Source organism: Brienomyrus brachyistius, unplaced genomic scaffold (assembly GCF_023856365.1).
Source record: "Brienomyrus brachyistius isolate T26 unplaced genomic scaffold, BBRACH_0.4 scaffold36, whole genome shotgun sequence".
Lineage (NCBI taxonomy): Eukaryota > Metazoa > Chordata > Actinopteri > Osteoglossiformes > Mormyridae > Brienomyrus > Brienomyrus brachyistius.
Genome location: NW_026042311.1, coordinates 2,445,860 through 2,468,745, shown reverse-complemented (window position 1 = coordinate 2,468,745; position 22,886 = coordinate 2,445,860). Strand labels below are relative to the sequence as shown.

At 42.4% G+C, this 22,886-nt stretch overlaps 1 protein-coding gene across 1 annotated transcript in view; it reads left to right on the top strand.

Moving 5' to 3' along the window:
* LOC125721991 (E3 ubiquitin/ISG15 ligase TRIM25-like) overlaps positions 1-22,503 on the top strand; it is a 162,884-nt gene extending 140,381 nt beyond the window's left edge. Inside the window, exon 6 of the mRNA XM_048998237.1 lies at positions 22,292-22,503. The gene's annotated coding sequence lies outside the window, so the exon portion shown is untranslated. The remainder of the gene's footprint in view (positions 1-22,291) is intronic.
* Positions 22,504-22,886: the final 383 nt, after the last annotated feature.

Here is a 22,886-nt window from a genome sequence, read left to right as displayed (position 1 = left end):
AATCAAGAGTGCATACTTAAAGGTATCGTACCTCGATCCACTTCCCGAGGGTACAACGTTAATTTCTCAGCTATTCTCAATCAGGCTTGTTGGCGAGCCAGGTTACAAGCCGCTCCCGCGAAGATGCACGAGAAGCACAATGGAGTTCTGCGCGCGATCTCAAGTCTTCGATTTTCCCATAAACCCTCACTATTGCCGGCTACTCTCGCGCCGTCTCGCTAATTTCAAAATAAGGCTCCTAGATGATTATGCGTTCACTAACACTCCCACCAAATCATGTTATGATGCATGAGTTCACCATGGTATAAGGGTAGTAAATCATACATGATTTCCAGACCGTATTAACACAGACAGAAATGGCCTTACATGCAAATAAACAATTTTCCCTTCATAGTCAAGACAAGCATGCCTGATGTAAGCCCCGTATAGTTTCAGTTTATTTACTGCCCTTCAAGGAGTAGGACTAGCTTTTGAATTGGTCGTTCGATAATTGAGGGTTTGGATTTACAGTCACCTTTCTCAATCCGTTTCCGGTCCCCTACTTGTACCTTAACTCGACGAACTAAACCATCGGTACCCTCTTCAGTTTCTACCACTCGTCCGAGACGCCATTCGTTCCTTGGGAGCAGGTCATCCTGAATGATAACTATATCATTCACCCTTAGGCTGCGCCTCGGTACATGCCACTTTTGTCTTAAAGAAATGTTCAGGAGGTATTCCCTTTTCCACCTGCTCCAGAACTGCTCAACTAGGTATTGTACTCTGCGCCATCTTTTTGCAGCATACAAATCTTCCTTCACGAAGTTCCCAGGAGGTGGTAAAGCAATTCTGGATTTCATTAAGATGAGGTGATTTGGAGTGAAAGGCTCTAGAGCATGCGGATCATTTATTCCGTTAACATTTAATGGCCGACTGTTCACAACGGCCATCGCTTCGTAGAACAACGTTCTAAGGGAAGTGTCATCTAGTCTTCCAGGGCACTGAGCAATTGTAGCATTCAGTACGCTCCGGATTGTTCTGATTTGTCGCTCCCAGACGCCACCCGCATGACTTGCTGAAGGTGCATTGAAAATGAACTCACATTGCTTATCTGCCAGAAATGTTTGCAGGGCCCTTGTGTCACATTGCTTGAGAGCTTCCTTGAGCTCATTTTTTGCCCCTACAAAATTTGTGCCCTGGTCACAGCGGAGTTGGCTAACAGCTCCTCTAAGACTAATAAGGCACCTAATGGCATTGAGAAGGGTGTCTGTAGACATATCTGTGAGCATTTCGATGTGAACGGCTCAAGAATACAGACATGTGAAAAGAAGCCCATATCGCTTATACTCTTTGCGACCCTGCTTGGTGATGAATGGGCCGAAACAATCCATACCGCAGAAGGTAAAAGGGGCTGAAGCTTGGCAGCGTTCCATAGGGAGTTCAGCCATTTTTTGCTCCTCTGTCGGTCGCCTGAGCTTCCGACATTCTATACATTGGTGAACAAACTTGGCAATTGTTTTACTCCCACCAATGACCCAAAAGCCATTGGCTCGCAGTTCCATTAATGTTTGACTTCGTCCTTGGTGACAGATCTGAGCATGGTAGTGAGCTATAACCAATTCTGTAATGTGGCCATCTCTAGGAAGGATGACAGGGTGTTTTAGTTCATGACTGAGGGTTGGCCCTTTCAGTCTTCCACCAACACGAAGTAGTCCTTCATCTAGAAAAGGGTCAAGGCGAAGAAGAGGGCTAGTACTTGGGAAATATTTGCCTTTATGACTCATTTCAAGCACCTTTATCTCTTGAGGGAAGCTTTGACGTTGGACCAGCTTAATCACCGCCTCACTAGCTCTCCTACGTTCCTCAACAGTCACAATGTCGTCATGTCGTTGCCTCTCCTTTGATCCAAGTCTCTTAATTCTTGCAACTACCTTAGTGAGCTTTGTCCAGGTGGAAAATCGACTCAGATGGCTTAGGACATCATCCTCTTCATTGACTTGGGTTGCAAATATTTGAGTAGCCTTTACTTCTGGATCTCCAACAAGCAATTCTGTTGGGGGTTTAGGTGGCATGAATATATCTTGTTCCCACAGAAATTTGGGCCCAGATAACCAATTAGATGAAGATATCTCTTCTGCCTTCAGGCCTCTCGAGGCATGGTCCGCCACGTTTTGTGTTGTGTCAACATAGTGCCATTGTTTTGGGTCTGTACTTGCTCTTATTAATTGTACCCGGTTGGCCACAAACACATGGAACCTCCGTGCTTCATTGTTGATGTAAGCTAGCACAACCTGAGAGTCGGTCCAGAAGAACTCTTCATCAAATTTCACCTCAAGTTCCATCTTAAGCATTATACTAATCCTGACTGCAGTGACAGCAGCAGTAAGTTCCAGTCTCGGGATGCTCTGTATTTTTGATGGTGCTACTCTGGCCTTTGCCATTAAAAAACTGCAATGGATCTCACCTATGTCATTTTTATATCTTATGTAGGAACATGTGCCATATCCTGTATTACTGGCATCTGAAAAGTGATGCAGTTCAGTCCTAACAATATTACTAAAATTGTGGGGATGATAACATCTTGGTATAGTGATTTCCTTTAATCTCTGGAGACCATTCTTCCACTCCTCCCACCATGACCGCAGGTTTACAGGAATGGGGTCATCCCACCCAATGCCTCGGTGACACAGTTCTTGTAGAATACATTTCCCAATCAGGGTGAAAGGAGACACGAATCCAAGTGGATCGTAGAGAGAGGCGACTCCCGACAGAACACCGCGGCGAGATGAGGGGCAATCCTTTGCATCAATGAAGAAGGTGAAGGTGTCGGTTTCCACAGACCACTGAATCCCAAGCACATGTCCTTCCGGCATGATGCCTGGGTTAATACTGAGAGAATCGGTAGTTGCTGCTCTTTCTGATGGAGCTACACAGTTAAGGACCTCCCTTTGATTTGAATTAAACTTATGTAAGCGCAAGCCTGCGTTTTTGCAGAGTTCCTGCGTCTCTGTGATTAGTTTCTTAGCCTCTTCTACTGTTGGAACACTGATTAATCCATCGTCTACATAGAAATTCTTGTCTATGAAGGCTGCTGCTGAAGGGTGTTCAGACTTGTGTTGTTGGGCCAGATATTTGAGTCCAAAATTGGCACATCCAGGGGAGGAGGCAGCGCCAAAGAGGTGGACTGCCATTCTATACTCTTGGGGTTCTGCTTCTAACTGACCTTCCTCCCACCAGAGGAACCTCAGGTAGTTACGACATTCTGATGATACGTAGAACTGGTGGAACATCCTCTCAATGTCACAGATCACAGCAACAGCTTCCTTCCTAAACCGAAAGAGAACTCCCAGCAAGGAGTTGATCTGATCAGGGCCTGTTAGCAGAGTGTCATTCAATAAAATTCCATTGAACCTTGCTGAACAGTCAAAGACGATTCTGAGCTTCCCTGGCTTCTTGGGGTGATATACCCCATGATGCGGAATGTACCACACGATCTCTCTCTCAGAAGCTAGGGGGGCTGGTTCTGCATCACCCCTACCTATTATTTCCTTCATGACGGTTGCGTAATGGTCATAATACTGCTTGTTGGCCCTTAATTTCCTTTTTAGGTGCTGTAGTCGAATGTTAGCTAGCTTCTTGTTGTTTGGAAGGACTGGTGGATCGGTGCACTTGAAGGGGAGTGGCAATTCATAATGTCCATCCTCCTTCTGCTTAATGTTGTCACTGAGAAGCTGAATGAATCAAATATCGTCCTGAGATACATACTTATCCTCATGACTCTTCTCATTGAAGTCTGATTCTAGACTCTTTAATACATCTGTGACAGATGGCACGGGGATTTCCTTCACAGCAATCCGATGAACAAAGCCTTGGTTTCCCTGTCTGTCCAAATGGGGGTTAGCTGACCCTATAATGCTCCAGCCCAGTGCAGTCCTCTGTGCAAAGGGCTCATTTACATGACCCATGTTAACCTCCAGGGGGGCCAGGGCTGATGGGCAGTCATAACCAATCAACAGTCCCACCTCGCAGTCCTGCAGTGGTGGAATCTTATTTCTCAGGTGAATCAGATGAGGCCACTGGAGTGCTGTACTTTTAGTAGGAATATGTGACTTATCGACTGGAATGAAGTCTCGAGTATAGGCTTGGTGTATTTTGACATGGATCTCAGAATTGAGTCCCCTCACTTGTAGGCCGCCAGTAGTCTTACTTGCTATTACTGTATTGATAGCTGTCATTGTGCTCAGCTTGAGTTGTACTGAATGTGTAGTCGCGTTAAGTTCAGCAGCTAAATCTTCCAATATGAAGATTGAGTAGCTTTGTGTGTCAAGCAGAGCGTAAGTGAGAATTTCCTTCTCTGGTGCTGCTACTGATGACACAAGAACTGGGACAATGCCAGAAGTGGCTGAGGCATGCCGTGTCAACGCATGGGACATAACCTTGTGAGTTTCTTTGCTAGTCTGCTCCTCTGCTACTCCGGAGGCCTTTATGGCTGTTTCAGCTGGTTTCGTCCTGCCTTCTATATGCAAACACGTAGGATGCCTTCGACCGCATGAGCTGCAGGTGTGCCGCCTTTTACACTCTTTGGTGATATGCCCCTTTCTCAGGCAACCAAAGCAAAGGTGGTGTTCATAAATGAAGGCCCTTTTTGAATTTACGGTTCTTGCTGCAAAGGTTGGACACTTAGCAATAGCATGTGATTCATCCTTGCAACATAAGCAGGGTGGTATCTCCTTTGTCCTTTCTACTGTCCCCACTGTGGGGCTTTCTACATGAGCAACTGTATTAAGTGCTTTGGCTCTGTTTGGTAGCCTCTCATCTGTGGCCTTAACGTTCATCAGGAGTGGGGAAGCAATGGGATTGCATGCTATTTTGGCCTCCCTTTCCATAAACTCTGTAAAGTGTACAAAGCTTGGATAATCTCCAGTTTGGTCTAACTCCTCCACAACAATACGACTCCACCTCCTAACCAACCAATCAGGAAGTTTTTTAAGAAGCTTATGATTTTCCTCACAGTCATTTAGGATTGCTAGTCCTTTAACGTGCGGAATAGCCTCAGCACATCCCTTCAGAAAATCAGCAAGCTCTCTTAGTGCAAGTGGGTCATTTGCTGCGATCTTTGGCCACTTCACAAGTTTTTCTCTAAAAGCCCTTTGGATAATAAATGGACTTCCATACCTGTCTTGTAGGATCGCCCAAGCACCCTGATATGCGTCATCTGTATTTCTGAAGAAAAATCCCTCTATTGCCTTTCGAGCATCTCCTGCAAGATAACTCTTTAGAAAGAGCATTTTTTCACTAGCTGGAAGAGGCTTCTGTCCAATTAGGGCGTTGAAAGATAGTTTCCAATCTATAAATTTCAGGGGGTCACCAGTAAATGTTGTAGGTTCTGGGACAGGTAGACGACTTAGGGTAAATGAACTAGCGATTGCTTGAGCTAAGTTAGCATCAGCTTGATTTCTTGATGCTTCATGCGGTACACAATGAGGATGGAAGGGTGTAGCTTGTGGGTCTAATGGGGTTTTGGATTCGTTTTTTTGTAGCCAGGTAGGATCTGGCTATATATTTCTTCCTCAGTGTCTTTCACGCTATCGAAGTCATTGTAAGCCTTAACGCGTGCTGCTGCTACCTTTACATCACTATCTGCTTGCAACCGTCGTAGCCTAGTTTTCTCCTCTTCTAATTTTACTTTCATTTCAGCTCTCTTGATCTTCCATTCACTCTCCAGTTTATCGACCCTTGATTGCTGAGCGTGGAGTTCTTGCAAGGCTTTCGCTTGTTCTAGTTTAGCAGCGAGTTCTGCTTCCGCATCTGCGCGTTTCCTAGCAGACCTAGAGGTGGCAGTGGAGTGCTTACATGATTTTTCTGTTGATTCAGAAATTATAGTTTCTGTATTTGTCTTCCCAAATATGGACCCATACTCATCTCTGTTTAGTACCATCCGCACCTTTTCCTTTTCAAATTGGTCATTAAAAAACCCGTTTACGTTCTCTAATCTCGTAATGATAAGTTCACAGATCTCGGTGGTCAGGGAGCCACATGCATCCATTCGCTTTACAATATCTGGAGTAGTAGCGTGTTTTCTCTGGATAGTCTCATAAAGTTGATGCAGTACATCAAGTTTTAATTTTATGCCGATTTGGCATGATTCAAGGTCCTTGTCAGTACAGAACGCTTTTAGTTTTGCTCTTATTTCCTTTGCTGTCTGCTTCCACAGTTCGTAGGCCTTGTGGAATGCCCTTTCATTTTTCCTTACTTCTTGCTCACGTAGCTCTCGGCCCTTTTCTGTAAGGTTTTGCTCACGAGAGCTTGACCTGACCTGCGGTGTCTTTGGGGTACTGTCCGTCTCTTCAGTGGAATTTAACATCTTGTTCTGTGTACTTGCTTATACACGTTTACTTGTAAGCTGAGGACGTCACGATATCTTGCACCCAGCAGAGCGTCGTAGATGACTCATCTAATGATGATCTAGGGAGACGAGTTTCACTGTAGCTGCCCTCGGAATCGATAATAAAGTAGAGAGTCTCCAAACGGGTGCAATGTATTTATTGCCGCTCTGCAAGCACCGTGAAACTAAGGAAAGAATATAAATAAACAATGAGTTTTGCACACTGTTCGAAATAAAATGTTAACAACCTTAATAGTAGTTTAGTGTACATACAAATTCAATACAACAAATATTCAGAAGCTACACAAACAAAAATAAGTAGTTTAAACAGAGAATAACATTACAAAACAATCAAGAGTGCATACTTAAAGGTATCGTACCTCGATCCACTTCCCGAGGGTACAACGTTAATTTCTCAGCTATTCTCAATCAGGCTTGTTGGCGAGCCAGGTTACAAGCCGCTCCCGCGAAGATGCACGAGAAGCACAATGGAGTTCTGCGCGCGATCTCAAGTCTTCGATTTTCCCATAAACCCTCACTATTGCCGGCTACTCTCGCGCCGTCTCGCTAATTTCAAAATAAGGCTCCTAGATGATTATGCGTTCACTAACACAACATATATAATTACGTAAATGAAAAACAAATACGTTGCATTTTCCTTAATAGTTTTGCACGTTGCCATAATTTATATTTAATTTAAAGTATGAAGCACCCAAGCAAAGTTTATGTTGAAATAATACTCAAGATTCTTACTGTAAGTCTTTACTCTGGCACAGTGGTGGATCTAGAAAATTTTACATGGGGTGGCAAGAGATTTTAACAGAGTGGCATGGAGGTTCAATGAGAAACCGACTATCATTCAGAATCGTGGAGCTCAGGAGCATACTTACACTGAAAAAGTGACAATTTATCTAAGCATTTGGACTCTCATGGTTTAAACAATGCTGATTGTACTTTTCATTATCACTGACCAGTTGTTTTTCTTTGTTGTGCTGTGCAGCAGAACGTTTCACAAACATATCCAAATTAAGAGCCTTTGCACGCTGATTCTCAATGCTCAGCAGAGTTTCCAGGTCCGCGGTGTTCATGCCCAGTTGTGCTATTTTGAAAACATAGTTTCGGGTAAATATTAGGAGGTCATGGGTTGCGGATTTTTGGGCTGATTTCATAATGTTATACAGCAGCAGACTGCAAGGGGGAAAAGAAACTAATTATTATCAGTGCAAGTGGCTCATAATCCTGAGTAATGCTGGATCTCTAGCCACCTAAAGTAAGAGACAGATGCAGACGGAAAGCAGGGCTGCCGACTACCATGCATCTGGCATGACTTTCACGCTTTCAGACACTCATGAAAGGAATCTTCCACTATATTATTCCACTATAAGCCTAAATGTAGCTACATCAGAAGCGTTGGTGTAGTTTGCAAACCCTACATACCATTTAGAACAGGGGTCACCAACATGGTGCCCACTGGCACCAGGATGCCCCCAAGGACCACATGAGTCACCCACGGACCTGTTCTAAAAATACCACAACTCACCAGTGGGCAGCGACTAAAATTTCATTTTATCTTGTTGCTATTCTTCTTTAATCACATTTGTATTTATATAGATTTGAAAATGACAATATCCAAAAAAGCATTTAAAACATGTTTATTCTACATGAAGTTTAGATAAGTTTAGGTAAAGTCTGTTCTGGTAGCCTTTGTATGGCTCAGTACCCGTGAAGTAGCTCTCAGTTTCAAAAAGGTTGCTGACCCTTGATATATAGTATACCCCAATCATGGGTGATATATCCTAATCAGTAAAATAACAGTCGGCTAAATTCCGCATAGTGATCTCATTAACTGCGTGTTGTTGCTGAAATACATCACACAGACGTCGGGGGAATGTCAAATCATCAGAAAATGTAAGATTTATACATTTGGTTAAGTTGAACGCATTTGCTGTTGAATGCAATTCCTATCACATTAACAATTACTGGTTGAAAAATGAATTGCTGTTAGTGTCTTAAATCATACTGCTGTAAAAGTAAAATTTACAACAGAAATCAATATGCTTAGAATATGGGTTAAGATGGAAAATAATTTTTCCATCCCAATCCCAATCATGTTGATGCAAATTTACAGCAGTGTGGATTCTCAGAAAAAAAGGTACTCTGACATAAAGATCAGCAATACAGTGCAAATAACATTTAATTTCACATTTATACAAAAAAAGGACAGGGCATTTCGATGATAAAATCTGTAGTGAACAATAAGTCGCATCAAAACAAAACCTGGTATTCGGTCATGCTACCTTAAGGTTAAACATTACTTTGTGCAAAGTTCCTTGTTCTGAAATAAATACTTTCTGCAATAGCACATCCAACCATATTCACACAGTCTTTATCATTATTTATTTATTCAGCCGTTTTTTTTCTTACTGCCAGCATCTCATAAAAAGGGTCAGTGCTCACAGCAGCAGTGATGCTCTGTATCCACTTGTCCTTCTCCTCAGGGGTTGGCGCCGAGATGCGGTACACCACATGATTTCCTTCTACCAGGCGGCAGTCCGCCTCCGTTTTGCAGGCTTTCATCAGCTGTCTGCTGTTGTTAGGGATGTACAGTTCAAAGCAGTTAGGCTTCCTGAGATCCTTCACCTCACGGATGCTCAGATTCTCCAGCGGAATGATCACCCTGGGTTTCTTATCCGTAGTATGTTTAAAGTAGTAAAGGCAGTTATCCATCAGGATGAACCACCGCCTTTTCCATGTTTTCACCCGTCCTCCTCCCAGTTTGAAGAGCCAACCCTCTCTGTCAGGGTTGAAGAAGGCATTGTTCCCATTGTCTTCAGGAATCTTGAATGGCTCATTCTTTATGCTCTTATAAAGATTTCGGAGGAGATCATCTGGCAGGTTGCCTCCATCATTGATTCCTCGATTCATGGAGATGAACCTGTCCACACTGGGCTTGTCTCACACATTTGGATTATGAAGGCTAGTGTTTAGCATGATTATGGAAAATGAAAGTACATAGCAGGTGTCAATGTTTTGGAAGACTCCAGGATTACATCGACAGTACCTCTGCGCAAAGGCCTCCATCATCCTGTCAATCTTTTGTGCTTCTCCTGGCAGACGGAAACTCCAGAGGAACTGCCTGAGAGCCTGTACCAGGTTGAACCCTGCGAATTCATGAAGCCCAAGAAATGTTTGGAGGACTTGGATATTGAAGTCGTCTCTCTCACCCAGGTAATCCCCAATGGCTGTTTTGTTCAGCCCCTCTCCCTTGTATAGGAGCTGGGCGATGTCCTCAGACGTGTGCCAGAGAAGATTGTTTTGTACCATGAACAGGATACCCTTCTTAGGGTCCATGTTGAATTTCTTTCTTCCCATGGCGACATGCCTATTCTTTTCTAAGATTTGGCTGCGTTTGGTGCTGGATTCAAGGCCCTCCACTTCCATGAGGGCCTCTCTCAGCGCCTCCCGCAGCCTCTGGATCTCCAACAGAAGGGCTCCTCTCCTCAGCCGGATGTCCTCAAGTTCAGAGTGCTTCTCTGGACTCAGGTCCATGGAGACTGCAGCAGACAGGAAAAGGAGATCGTCAGCGGGTGTGGAGCTCAGCAGGTTGGCCATCTCTGCCAGTTTGGTTGTTGGTTCAACTCCCATGGCAGAGTAATCGTAACATTGTTAAGCCTTTGAGCAAGTCCCTTAGACCCAAGTGCTCTGACCCCAAACTCTCATCACTTCGGACAAAAGCATATGCTGAATATATGTAATCCCAAAGGGCAGTTACAGAAGACCCCAGGACCGGAGTAACGTGGGAAGCAATTACTGATGCCTGGAAGCTTTGGGGCATGCAAATAAACTGCATCCAAAGGCAAATGGCTAATAAAGAATGCTCTGAATGCCAGGCATTCGTCCAGCAGTGAGATCGTAGAGATAATGAATAAAGATAAAAAGTGTGAATAAAGATAAAACATTTTGATTGTATTTGCGAAGCGATGCTGGATGTGCTGAGCTCGCTGGGAAGGTCATGTGGTCCGCATTCCCTCCCCATGCACACGTGATCAGCTCAATCACACCGAAATTGTCGGTTTGCTGCCCTTCAGGGAAACAATCTAAAGGGTGTTACGGGAAAAGTAATCGATGCAAGAGCCAATGATGTTCTCCTGGTGCCTACCCTTGTTTATGTTATCGTTACTGACACAAACAATGATGAACGATAATAAGCATTTATAAGCCATGATGACCGCACCATTAACGTGGAGTTGCACTAACGTCTGTTTTTATAGCTAACCAGCAAGTCAACCTCTCACCCTGGTAATGCAACAGCGCCGGTTAAACAATACGTTTACACAGAGTGCTTGTGATCAGTGGCCTATACTACGAATCAGGGTTACTGGCTTATCGAGGTAACTTGACGGATTTAAGGTACCACAGTTTAAATGAACTTCATATATGTTCAACGGGATGTCTGAATCGGTGCTAATCAGTACTACGATGCCAGTTATGCAATGTAGTTTTGATAAAACTTTTCTGTCATTGAACATAAGAGGAAAAAAATAATTATACTGTAGTCAAATTGGCTGATATAAAATCGTTTAAAACTGTGACAAATTTAGCCTTTTTTTACAGTGTATACTTCCAGTCACAAGGTAGCAGATACGGATTTCTGAAATAGCAAAGATAAAGGTCAATGATTAATATCCCTCATCTCTTTTAAAACTATAGGTAAGATGCTGTTTTGATATCCTGTCTAGGGTTGGAGTGTAACAGTATTCACGGGAAAGGGAATGGGATAAAGGGACAAACGGGGTGAGGGCAAGAAGGGAACACCAGTGGACAAAGGGATATTTTTTGTATTTTCATTTTTTTTCATGTATAATACTGACACTGAACAAATAACCCGGTGCAAAAGACTTTGGGAGTGACCACAGCCAAAATAACAAACAAAATCCCCAACTATCAAGTGCGACCCACAGCTAATCTCACCTAAGTGCAAAAGAAAAGGAAACCAAAAGACAAACACTCCACCTCACTCCTGACCAAATAAACAGAGTCCAACACACACTTGCAAAACAAAACAGTAGTCACTCCCTATGCAGCAATACAATCACACATACATAACTTACACACAAGTCAAAGCAACAAGGGGGCTAGTGAAGACGTAAACCAAAGAAAACCAAGCGGGGAGACAGCAAGCCAAACTGAGGTCGCGGGGGGGACCGGAGCCTGTCCTTGGAACAACAGGCGTAGGCAGGAACCAACCCTGGGCAGGAGTCAACACTCTGCAGGGCGCAAACACTCACAACTCAGATTTGCCAATTAACCTACCCTGCGCACTTTTGGACTGTGGGAGGAAACCGGAGCCCCTGCTGGAAGTCTTTCCCCATTCACCAGATTATATTGCCAGAAGACTGAAAATTAGATATCAAATACTAGAGTGACATAAAAACAAAAAACAAGTTTGCTTGTAATGAGACGCAAAACAGAAGATTATCTCTTTTTATATTTTGAGAAAACATTTTAACATTTATCCAACCGGTCAAATGGTTTAATACTTCATACAGCAGCATTTCTAAACTCATTCCTCAGCCCACCAGACAGCTCCACGTTTTTGCTCTGTCCCAGATCCCTGCATGCATGAACCAAAGAGTCACCTTTTACTGCTGTGTTGAGAGCTTGGACAGAGCAAAACTGTGGATCTTTGCAGTGGGGTCCAAGGACTGGGTTGAGAAACCCTGGCATAGAGGAGACTGCAGTGAGAGCCAAGAAAAAAAGAGATTAGAGAGGAAGGTAAAATGCTTCCATTAGCATGGCAAATAAGCTGCAAGTACAGACCCTGTGCTTCCATTACAAACAAAAAGCCTGTATGACCCTCCTAAACACACAAGTCAGATTAACTTAACCAGGGGAAATAAGCATAAAACTTGGCAAAGACTAGACTATGAAAAGGGAAGGTGAACATCATACTTACACAAACTTCTGCTAAAGCAAATGGACAAACCCCTTTTAACTGAATCAAGTTACTTTAAAAAATAATTCAAAAATAAATCAATAAAAATTAAGAAAAACACAATCATGCTTTGAACTAATACTGCAGTCAGTCCTAAATGTTCCCATGATATTCTTTTCGTCACGACGCACACTCGGTACATACTGGTTAAAAACCATTTATAATCCTTCATGTATCAGTCTATGATGGAGCACCCCAACCTGGGCCACCCATCCAACATGGCAGATTTCTGCCCCCTGGCCCCGGAGACTAGCAGACTAACCTCAGGAAACAGGGAACCAGGGGGACATGGGCCGCTGACTGGATGGGCGACCAGAATGAGGTGAAGCAGAAGGTAGACTCCACAGCAGAGGACCGAGGAATGTAGACCAAAACCAGGAAACCTGAAGTGGCAAGAACACAAACCAGGACAGACATATAAAACCAAAGCAAACGCATCAGTGGCACAGCCCACCAGCTTGTGAAAGATGGCTACCTGGCATCATGAATCCCTTAATCAAAAACCTTTGTGATGGCAACTTTGCCACCCAGGACTGATCCCTTCTAAAGACCTCAAGTTTCAATGCAAGGTTTCCGAAATGTTTTGAAACAATAGTCCATGTGACTGCTGTGGTATTGTTCCAGGCAGGGAAAACAACTTAGGAGAAAATTTCCGTGCATGTTGGGTGTTTGTGGTACTGTTGGGCTGAGGGGGTAATTGAGTGACTATTAACCTTTGAAATCCAATTATATTATTTAAACAGGTTAGTAGTTAGACAGTGTGATTTAGATGAGGATAAGGATGTTTTATTGTCATTACAAAACGTGTTCTACATGAAGGGAACAAAATGAGGCACTCAGATCCGGTGTATTAGCAATAATAAAATAGAAATTAAATCTAAAGAACAATACAATGAATAATATGGTAACAATTAAAATAAAATAGAATAAAGACATTAAGATAAATTCCATTAGGAGAATTTAACCATGGATGTAAAGTGAGCAGGTGTGAGTGTAGCAGAGATTACTGAGGTCTGTGTGTAATAAAGTATATGTGACACTGGCTGAGGAAGCAGCAACGTGTGTGTGTGCAAAGTCACAGTAATAACCTGCAGCACTGAGGGATCTATTGCAGCGAAGCCCTGACATGTAACACTGGTGATGAATAGCAGTGTTAGATATAGGTATAGTGAGGTACTTATAATTATAGTAGGTAGATTTAGTGGATTAGATTTAGTTAGAAACATACAGGGCAAATCTAGATAACACATACACACACAGATTACATATAAATTTAGGGGCAGTGTGTAGCTCAGTGTGCTAAGCCTCTTTGATCAGAAAATAGCCCACTTTAGCCCAGCCTGGGCACATCTGTGGGTCCTTCAGCAAGGCCCCCAGCTCCCTGGGTGCCACTATGACTGGCTGCCCGTCACGGCCAGCTCACTCTGAGCAAGTTGGGGGAGGCAAAACGAAAATATCTTGATTGGGATCAATAAAAAGTATTAATTCTTATCCTACGGTCTGAGCATTCGGTCAATCCAAGTACAGAGAGTGGTAATGTGGACAATGCTGCTTGCATTTCCGGCCCAGCAAGGCCTGCTGCTGCTCCACAGCTATATATATTCAGCACTGACCTTTTTCCATTCAGTGGTTGTTAAAATAACTTTGTGTAGCCTAGTAATGGTGTAGTGTAATATTCTTTGGTTTGTAATATAAGGGATTAAATAATATCTTCCAAGTGAGATACAGGCCCTCCACATTTTCAGTGAAAGGAGACCAGACAGCATGAAAGCTCTTCCTACAGTTGCCTCTGCTGTATCTCAGATTTTCAAAAGGTAACATAGAAAACACATCTTTAACCTATTGTCTGAAGGCAGGGGGTCTGGAGGACTTCCACTGTGTGAGAGTTGTTCTTCCACCCAGCAGAGAGGAGAAGGCTGTGGCTCTGGCCTGTGAGGCGGTGTATTGTTTTTCTGCGGGGAGATGTGAGCATCGGGTGAGACTCGACTCAAATGCAGCCACTTTGAGACAGACGTGGACTTTAAGGAAACACAGACTACACATGGAACAGCAATGACTGAGCTGGGGAATGCAGTGAGGGAAGGCATATTTATACACAGCACACTAATCAGCAACAAAACAGGTGTACAGGGTTAGGATGGAGAACTATAATGGGATACAGGAGAATTAGGAGGGTTACAAAGGGCCAGCAGCGCCCTCTGCTGGCATGAGTGGGAGGAAACATGAAAAAATAAGAGATTACAGATCATGACAGGAGCACCAAGCACAGCAACAGTGGGGTCATGCTCAATTATCACACCACATATATGAGAAAACATTATGAAAATCTGTTCCCAAAAATTGTTCAAACATCAGCATGACCGAAACATACGACTGGTTGTACCTAGGCTACACTGGCACTGACAGCAGAGTGTAACAAATTACCAGCTACGACATATATCTGATGATTCAGAAGAAAGACAAGTTGAAGAAACAAAGTGGTTAATTGACTGTTGTATAATAATCAAATCACTTCATAATCATGTAATACATAATATGTCACGATGGGAAGAGGGACAATCCAAGGGCAGCCTTGTGGGTTTTATTGCTGAACCAAAAGACATGAATAGAACCCAAGAGGAGGAGGAGAGCACAAATAGGAGGGAGGGAGGAAGGAATAAGCAGGAGGAGTCGGGGAGAACCTACTAACACGGGGAGCAGAGAGGGGTCCTCCTCCTTTTTCCGTAAAACTAATAGCTTGTGACATGGTAAGAGGCAACTTCTTTCTTGAGAGAATTTCTTTAGAGGGCAAGACAACCAAAGCTGTAAATCTAACAGGAAAAAATAGCCTTTGTAGAATTCTATGTGAAGACCCTCTGGGCCAGGCGCCCTGCCGCTCTGCATTGTTTTATTTGCATTTACAACTTTGTACTCCATAATTTTAATATTTTATCACGAAGCCTGAAGAGCAATATGAACTATATCTTGCTTTAAGTAAATTGTCTCATCCATTATTAGATTTAAACACAGTCATAATACACAGCAAACTGCACTTACAGCCTTCATCCTGCTCTTCAGTCTCTGACGTGCTGCATCTAAATGGGGACTCGTCAAAAAGCCAAGTGGAGCTGTCATGAATGAAGGCCTTGTTCAAGCTTCCCCAGCCTGACAGCAGGTTAGTCTCTCATTTGACTAAAGTATATTTAACTTCTACAGAACTTTGCAGGCTCATCTAGGATAGAGAATTTCTGCTGCTGAGCGCATTAGAAGACATTCTCAGAGGGAGATACGAGTCCAAGGTGCCTGCTGGGTACATATTCAAGACAGAGTTAGGACCGACTCCAATAATTCTGCACTGTCTCCCAGATTACGGGAAAAAAATGTATTTTACTGAAAATTTCATTTATGGAATTTTACCTTAGACTTGGTCAACAGCCATGTGGATAAATTTCAGAACTACAGACAGTCTGTGGGTTGGGGGGGACAGGCAGGTTGGCAGGTGGGGGCACACTGAATGCTCCTAGGGGTGTGGTGGGTGTGCTTATATGATTTACAGGAGCCGAGGCTAACAAAGGCACTAAACTGCACAAACAGCCTCATGTACGAAGTTTTACATGAAAAGGGGCCATGGGCTTGTTGGCACTATGTTTCTTAGCACTCTGACTAATACAGCAAACTGGACCCGTCTACCTCTTCAAAAACATCCATGCAGAGTTTCCTGCCTGTTTCTGACAGCTTTCACTGTTTTTCTTTTTTGCTCCAGTATCTTGACCTTTACAATCTGGAGGATTGCTACCCTCCAACTAGCTGTTTTGGGTCAAAATGGCCCCAGCTGCGTTAATTTGCATCATTAATTACAGCATAAATCGATACATTCCAGATGAATTTTTAAGGTAATTTCAAAAAAAGCCTGTAAAATTGTTAGTTCTGTTAGGCAGAACTGAAAATATGATGTTAAATGTATCACAGTGCAATTGTATTAAAAATAAATCAATGACTTTGCATGACTATTTTTGCACGACATATTTAATTTTCATGTTTATAGTTCAATTTTATGTTATATAAACAAAATAATTTTTAATACAGTGCATTTTTTTATTTATTCAACAGCACCCATGTTCAATCCACTTAAGTTTGGAAGGTGTATTGGAAGGTAACGCAGATATTTCTTAAGTGGGCATCCAAAGATATCGTCCCCCCTCCAAGCACCCCTTTTCTCCACTAGTTCTGTATGGAGCTCGACAGGAGGAATGGAGAGGTAGAGAAAGGGGTTAGTCTCACACATAATGTAATGCAAAATAAAGAGTAAATACAAGTGCCATGAAGCAGAATTGAGCTCCAGCAGGCCTCGACTTACAGTAAAGGAATTGTAAGGCAGACATGCTAACAAAACAGCTTTACATTCCCAATTCCAAACCATTAATGGGCAACCTTAGAGTGACAACGGCTAAAAAAAACCTTAGCTATAAGTTGGAATGAAACATTGTGAAAAGCCAAGACTCCACATGGACATGTTCTCCCCTTGCAGAGTCAGATCACGCATTTGAAGTGTTCCCAAGTGTTTGTGTCTTTTAGGTTCCTGTTAGTGAGGGGTCCTTTGCCGTTCTGTCTGACATCCAACAGAAAGTCCACTGTGTCTCTGCAACTTAAGCTGAGTCAGTGTAAGTGTGTGGCTCAGTAGCTCAAGTATTTGGGCTTGTAATCCAAAGTTTGCTGGTTTAAATCCAGCTTCAGATGGATAACTGTATGTTTATGGGCCATTGAGTTATGAAAAATAATCAATGTAGTGAATCACTATATTCTCAAATTACTTGTACTTTTATGAACAACACCATTTATTAAACAAACAAATCTACATTGGCAGAATGAAAAATTAAAAATGAAAATAAACTATCATTTAAGAAACTGTGGAAAACTGAATTTACAATATTTGTAAATTGAAGGAAGAGTCCATTAACTTAAAACAGTGTATGACGCGCTTGAATTCACTGAGCTCAAGTGTATGTGAAAATTAATATATTTACATCTAGTATGTTTCATGGCTTCACTGTATTTCCCTCTGCAATGATCAGTTTCATCTAACTGGTGATGTTAAAGGCAGAGCTGAAATTTAGTTTAGTCATGACCTCAAAATTTAACTGAGTAGGTATTCTGTACAACCAGACGGAACTGCTGGTTGGGCTGGTCATCACCTGCTTTTTCTAAGTGAGGTCAAAATGTAAAGTTTCAAATTGCACAATATATATTAATCTGTTTTTAATGTTTTTACAAAATATTTTTTATGTGTTTGCATCTTATATTTTGTATAATGGGCTTGTACATTTGATTCTTCCTTGATTTCGGTGTAATGAAGTGTAACTAGTGAAAAAGAGAGAAGCTTTTGGGAAGCATTATTGAACTTATTGTCCAGAGTCACTTGGGTGATAATTAAGGTCAATATAAATCACCTATTACCCACTGTAACCCTTTGTATTCCCCCCGCACACTCTGTTAACAAAATAAGAGGGTTGAAGTTAAATCAGGTTAAAAAGGTAAATTTGATCCTCCGCCTACCGCGGAAGATGCGTTCCAGACCCATCAGCGATAGGTGAAAATCCACGTTTTTTTTTAAGTTTAAGCCTTAAAATACCCCTCCCACATGCTTTAAACACATGTAAACTCATTAAAACAGCACATATATCTGTATGTCGGGCTAAGGATATGAGTGACATAATAATAATAATAAAAATGAAATAATAATATGTAATATATATATACACACACACACACAACTTTCTCTCTATATATGTAATGGAATATATAAAAATAAAAACACATATGGCTCTTACATATTCTTTTCATCCTTCATCATGTAGCGTACTGTTGATTCATTCAAGCCATAATGGCGAACGCCGTCCGCATAACGCTTTCCTTCCCGAAGCACATCCAGAAATTTTACCTTCTCCTGAATGGTCAACGTCTTCCATCGTAGGGCTTAGAACAAAACGAAAACAATCGGACCACAAACAATGTACGGGATACGCAGAGAATTGTGAGGCGTCGGAGAAAAATCTGTGATATAGTGGGGGAATCGCTGTAATGTGAAATCTGCCAATCCTGGTTTTCAGCACCATGGACAGAAACCTGTCGTTTATAGGGACCTATTATGCCCATTTTCACTGTTCATAATTGGATTTTTATGGTCTGCTAGAATAGATTCACCCTTTTAATAGATGATATCCTAGAATCCAATATATTATTGCAGGGCTGTTTTCATTTGATGTTAACCAAAGTGATATATTTATTTTTACTTTTGGTATCTCATCCTTTTCCCCTTATCTGATAAGAGCCGCTGTCCGCTGAGACAAGCTGGTGTGTTTTTACTGCTCATTGAAAAGTGGGTGGTGTGGACTTTGTGTATTACATCACACTCTGAGACAGTCACTGATTGGTGGGCTCTGAGGGGGCGGTGTGACCTGAAAATCATCTATCAATCAACCCAGGATGGGGGGACAGGCAAGTGTAAGGCAACAGTGCTAACCACTGCACCGCTCCTGAAAATCATGAACCATTTTAAATGTTAAAGTATTTTTGAAATCTTTATTAAATTTTTATATTTATTAAATCAAAACATTGAGCAGTATACATGATATAGCGACTCATTAATGAATAAGCAATATAATAAGATTCAATTTTGCTTTCACTACTTAAAGCGCCAGAACAACGCATTTGAAAAAATCAACAGCTATATCTCTTACCAGAAATCAGGAACAGGTTAAGAAAATCCACAGACTTCGTCGCGAGCAGTTTAATATACGAACTATTTCCTTCTAGCCGACTCCACACACCAATAATATCACTGCGCAGCAGATATCGCCAGGGAGCTCGCGCTTGTGTCTAATGCGCAGAGATACGAGTAGTGTACTTCGATAGAAGCCCGACATTTCTACGACTGATATTTCCAAATCTGAACAACTCCCAGCAGAACTTTGATGAATAGATAGCATTAAGGCCCCTCTAAAATATCTTTTTATAGTTTTGGGGTGAACCTCCCATTTAAACGAAGTACATCGTGGTGCTCATGAATTTGAAAGCCTAGATGCCTCACCTCGCTTTTCCACAACGTGTCAGCAGCGCCACCATCTTGGAGCGGTAATTAGACATAAACAAGCAACATGTCAGGGTGTAGATGGAAAGACCTTTTAGCCATAACTTCTTTACTAATTAACGCATTTATATCTTACAATTATGTAGAATAAATAAAAAAGCCCATCACTACTGCCCCCCCCCAAATTTATGTAGTACTGCTGATAGTACTCTCAACGAAAACTAATCATGCTAGTATCCCGTCAGTGTCACAGGCTAGTAAACATTTTATGTATTTTATTTGACCGTACCGCAGATTTTTTTACCTGTGAAATGTGGTTCCCTGTTTTCTAGTTTTAACATTCCTCATGTTGTTGCAGTTTCGAAAATAGTCGGTTCACTAAGAGATATCACTCTTCGATTTCACAATTGCCGCGCCAATATGGCGTATCGCCCAACGAGGCATCCAGGCTTTCAAATCTATGGTGGTGCTGCCTACGCTACTACCCGTCACATGACACAGGAGCTACCGAATACCCGCCAATCGGGAGCCGGCTAGATCAACCACGCCCACCCGTCACATAGAGAAGAGTGAGGCGAAAGAAGCCAATCAGTTTAAAAATGTCACCATTAACGCGGTATTTAGTAGTCCGGAGATATTTTACTTTAAGCAAGGCACAAAATAAAGTTGTAGTATTTGTAATAAAATTTGAAGATTAGCCATCCCCAAGGAGCTGACAGGAAAGTCAGGTACAGATATAGTCCTCATTAACCAGCTAGTCGGTTACTAAACGTCGCCAAATAAGGTTGCCTTTTTCTATGATGTTTTTTTTCAGTTAAATTGACATTAAACAAAGTAATCTGAGACCTGAGATATAACATTGGCAACTATGGTCATTTTTTACAATCATGGATATTTTAACATTGAGGACGTGTGTCTCATGTCATTTTCACATAGAGGGAGTTTAATTGTTTTTATCTATGTCTGTGTGTCAATATATATCTATTTCGTTATGTCACTCAAATGTATGATTAGTATCGACATTTCGGTAGACTACTATGTTGTAATAAAACTGTATGGTCCTCTGGGAGTTGGGCAGTAGAAAGGAAATGTAAAGTATCAATAAGAAATACTATTAATGAAGTAGCCGCCCTATCCTTTTACTTTGTATGGAGTGTGCATACAAGACACAACTAATGCAGTTGTACTGTTATGTATATAATTTAAAAGGTATACTTGCCAGCAAAAGATTGAGTTAATAAAATTAAATGAAAAGTATTAAGACCCCTTGTCATTCATAGTATTATATACTTTTTAATTTTAGAAAGACTTTTTTCCTATCATATTTTTAACACTAGATTTACCGAGTTTTTATTCTCTGCTGAGAGTCCCAAGGTGTTTGTCACCCCTGCTGTGATTTTCGCAGGTCTTCAGCCCCATCCTCCTCCTGCTTTTGTTGTGCAAACACACCCATTACCTGTGAGGCCTGGCGCATTTGCATTTTTTACTCAGAGTAGCTCAAATCCAAGGCAGGCTAAACCTCTGTGTGTGACATGGAAACCTTCACAAAAGTCTGCCATATCTATACCAAATATCCCACATGCTGACTGACCTGCAAATATGAAAGACACACATTCACAAAATATATGGAAGCACAAGTCTGTTTTATTTATAAAAAAAATTTAGTGTTTCAAACTTTGCAGTGTTTGCAGACCCAGTGACCATCATCCCTGCATTTGGCGCAAGTGAATTTGTAACACTTTGCACTGGTAAACCTGCTGCGGTTTCTGTTGCAGTTCTCCTGTACCTGACACTGAGTTGTCCATACAAGTCCTGGCACAGCAGCAGCCTTCCTCTGTCCCCATAGCCTTTTGTGGCATAAATTGGCAATGGAGTTCCTTGGCTAGATGACTCAAAAATAATCTTCTTTTGCCTTCCCACCCTGTACATGCCTTGTACAGAACGTAGGAATTTGCCACCACCAGGTCCAGCATGTTGTAAAATACAGCTACTGGCCACCTGCATGTTGCTGCTCTTACGGAATACATGCGCGCCATTTGGTCCAACACATTTACACCACACTATAACAGCAGAGAGAGAGAGAGAGTCATGAGTGTATTTGCTTTTTTTCTACCTTCTTTCTATATAGGCCTGTATAGTACATATCAGAAAACATTGTAGCACTGATGTAAAATTATACACACATTCACATACCTTCATGTGGTTATAGTCTGTTATCGTGTTGGGTTTCCTCTTTCTGCCTTCACAGATCGCCACATCTTGGTCCAAGGAACTCAGAACACACACAATCTTGTTTTTTTAGGTGCATAAATTGTCAAGGAGACACTGCCACTTCTAAGCACTGACGCGGAGAATTCCTCTTGCTGTGCAGTGTCCTTTGAAATTGGAGGAAGTTCATACCAAACTTTATTCCCTGTGCTCAGTAGTGTTGTTTTGCGCTGAAGCAGTCTGTGTGACAGTGCCAGTGAGGTGAAGAAATTGTCCGTTGTGACATTTCTCCCGTCATCCAGAAATGGCTCCATCAGACTCATGACCATGTTCTCTGCCAGCCTCTCCCTTTTCTGGTGACTGGGGTCCTTTCCCAAGTTAGGGGACACGTTGCAGACGTATTTGGTCTCCAAATCCGTGGCCATCCAGAACTTGATCCCAAATTTGTCCGGCTTGGATGCGATATACCAAGTGACATGGAATGGATCCACATCTACTCCACGTTGTCTTTCCACCGGTGTCCCTCAGGGCTCGGTTCTTGGCCCTCTCCTATTCTCCCTCTACACTAAATCTCTTGGCGAAGTTATATCCTCACATGGCTTCTCCTACCACTGCTATGCCGATGACACTCAACTCATCCTCTCCTTCCCTCCCTCAGACACTCATGTCTCCACTAAGATCTCTACATGCTTGGCAGACATCTCATCTTGGATGACCACTCACCAGCTAAAACTCAAAACTAGTAAAACTGAGTTGCTTTACATCCCGGCTGACTCATCCCCCCTCCAGGACCTTGCGATCTCCTTTGACAACTCCCTGATCCGTCCTTCGGTTTCTGCTAGAAACCTTGGAGTTACCATAGATGATCGGTTGTCATTTTCCTCACATATCGCCAGTCTTTCTCGCTCTTGTCGGTTTCTCCTCTTTAACATCAGGAGGATACGTCCATTTCTTTCCACCCAGGCTACCCAGATACTCGTCCAGTCCCTCGTCATCTCACGCCTTGACTACTGCAACTCGCTTCTAGCGGGTTTACCACTGAGCGCCATCCGTCCCCTCCAACTGATTCAGAATGCAGCTGCTCGTCTTGTTTTCATCCTTCCCAAGTTCTCCCACACCACTCCTTTGCTGCGCTCCCTCCACTGGCTTCCTGTAGCTGCACGCATCAGATTCAAAACACTGATGCTCGCATACAAAGCCAAAAATTCTCTGGCACCATCCTACCTAAAGGACCTCATCACACCCCGCTCTGC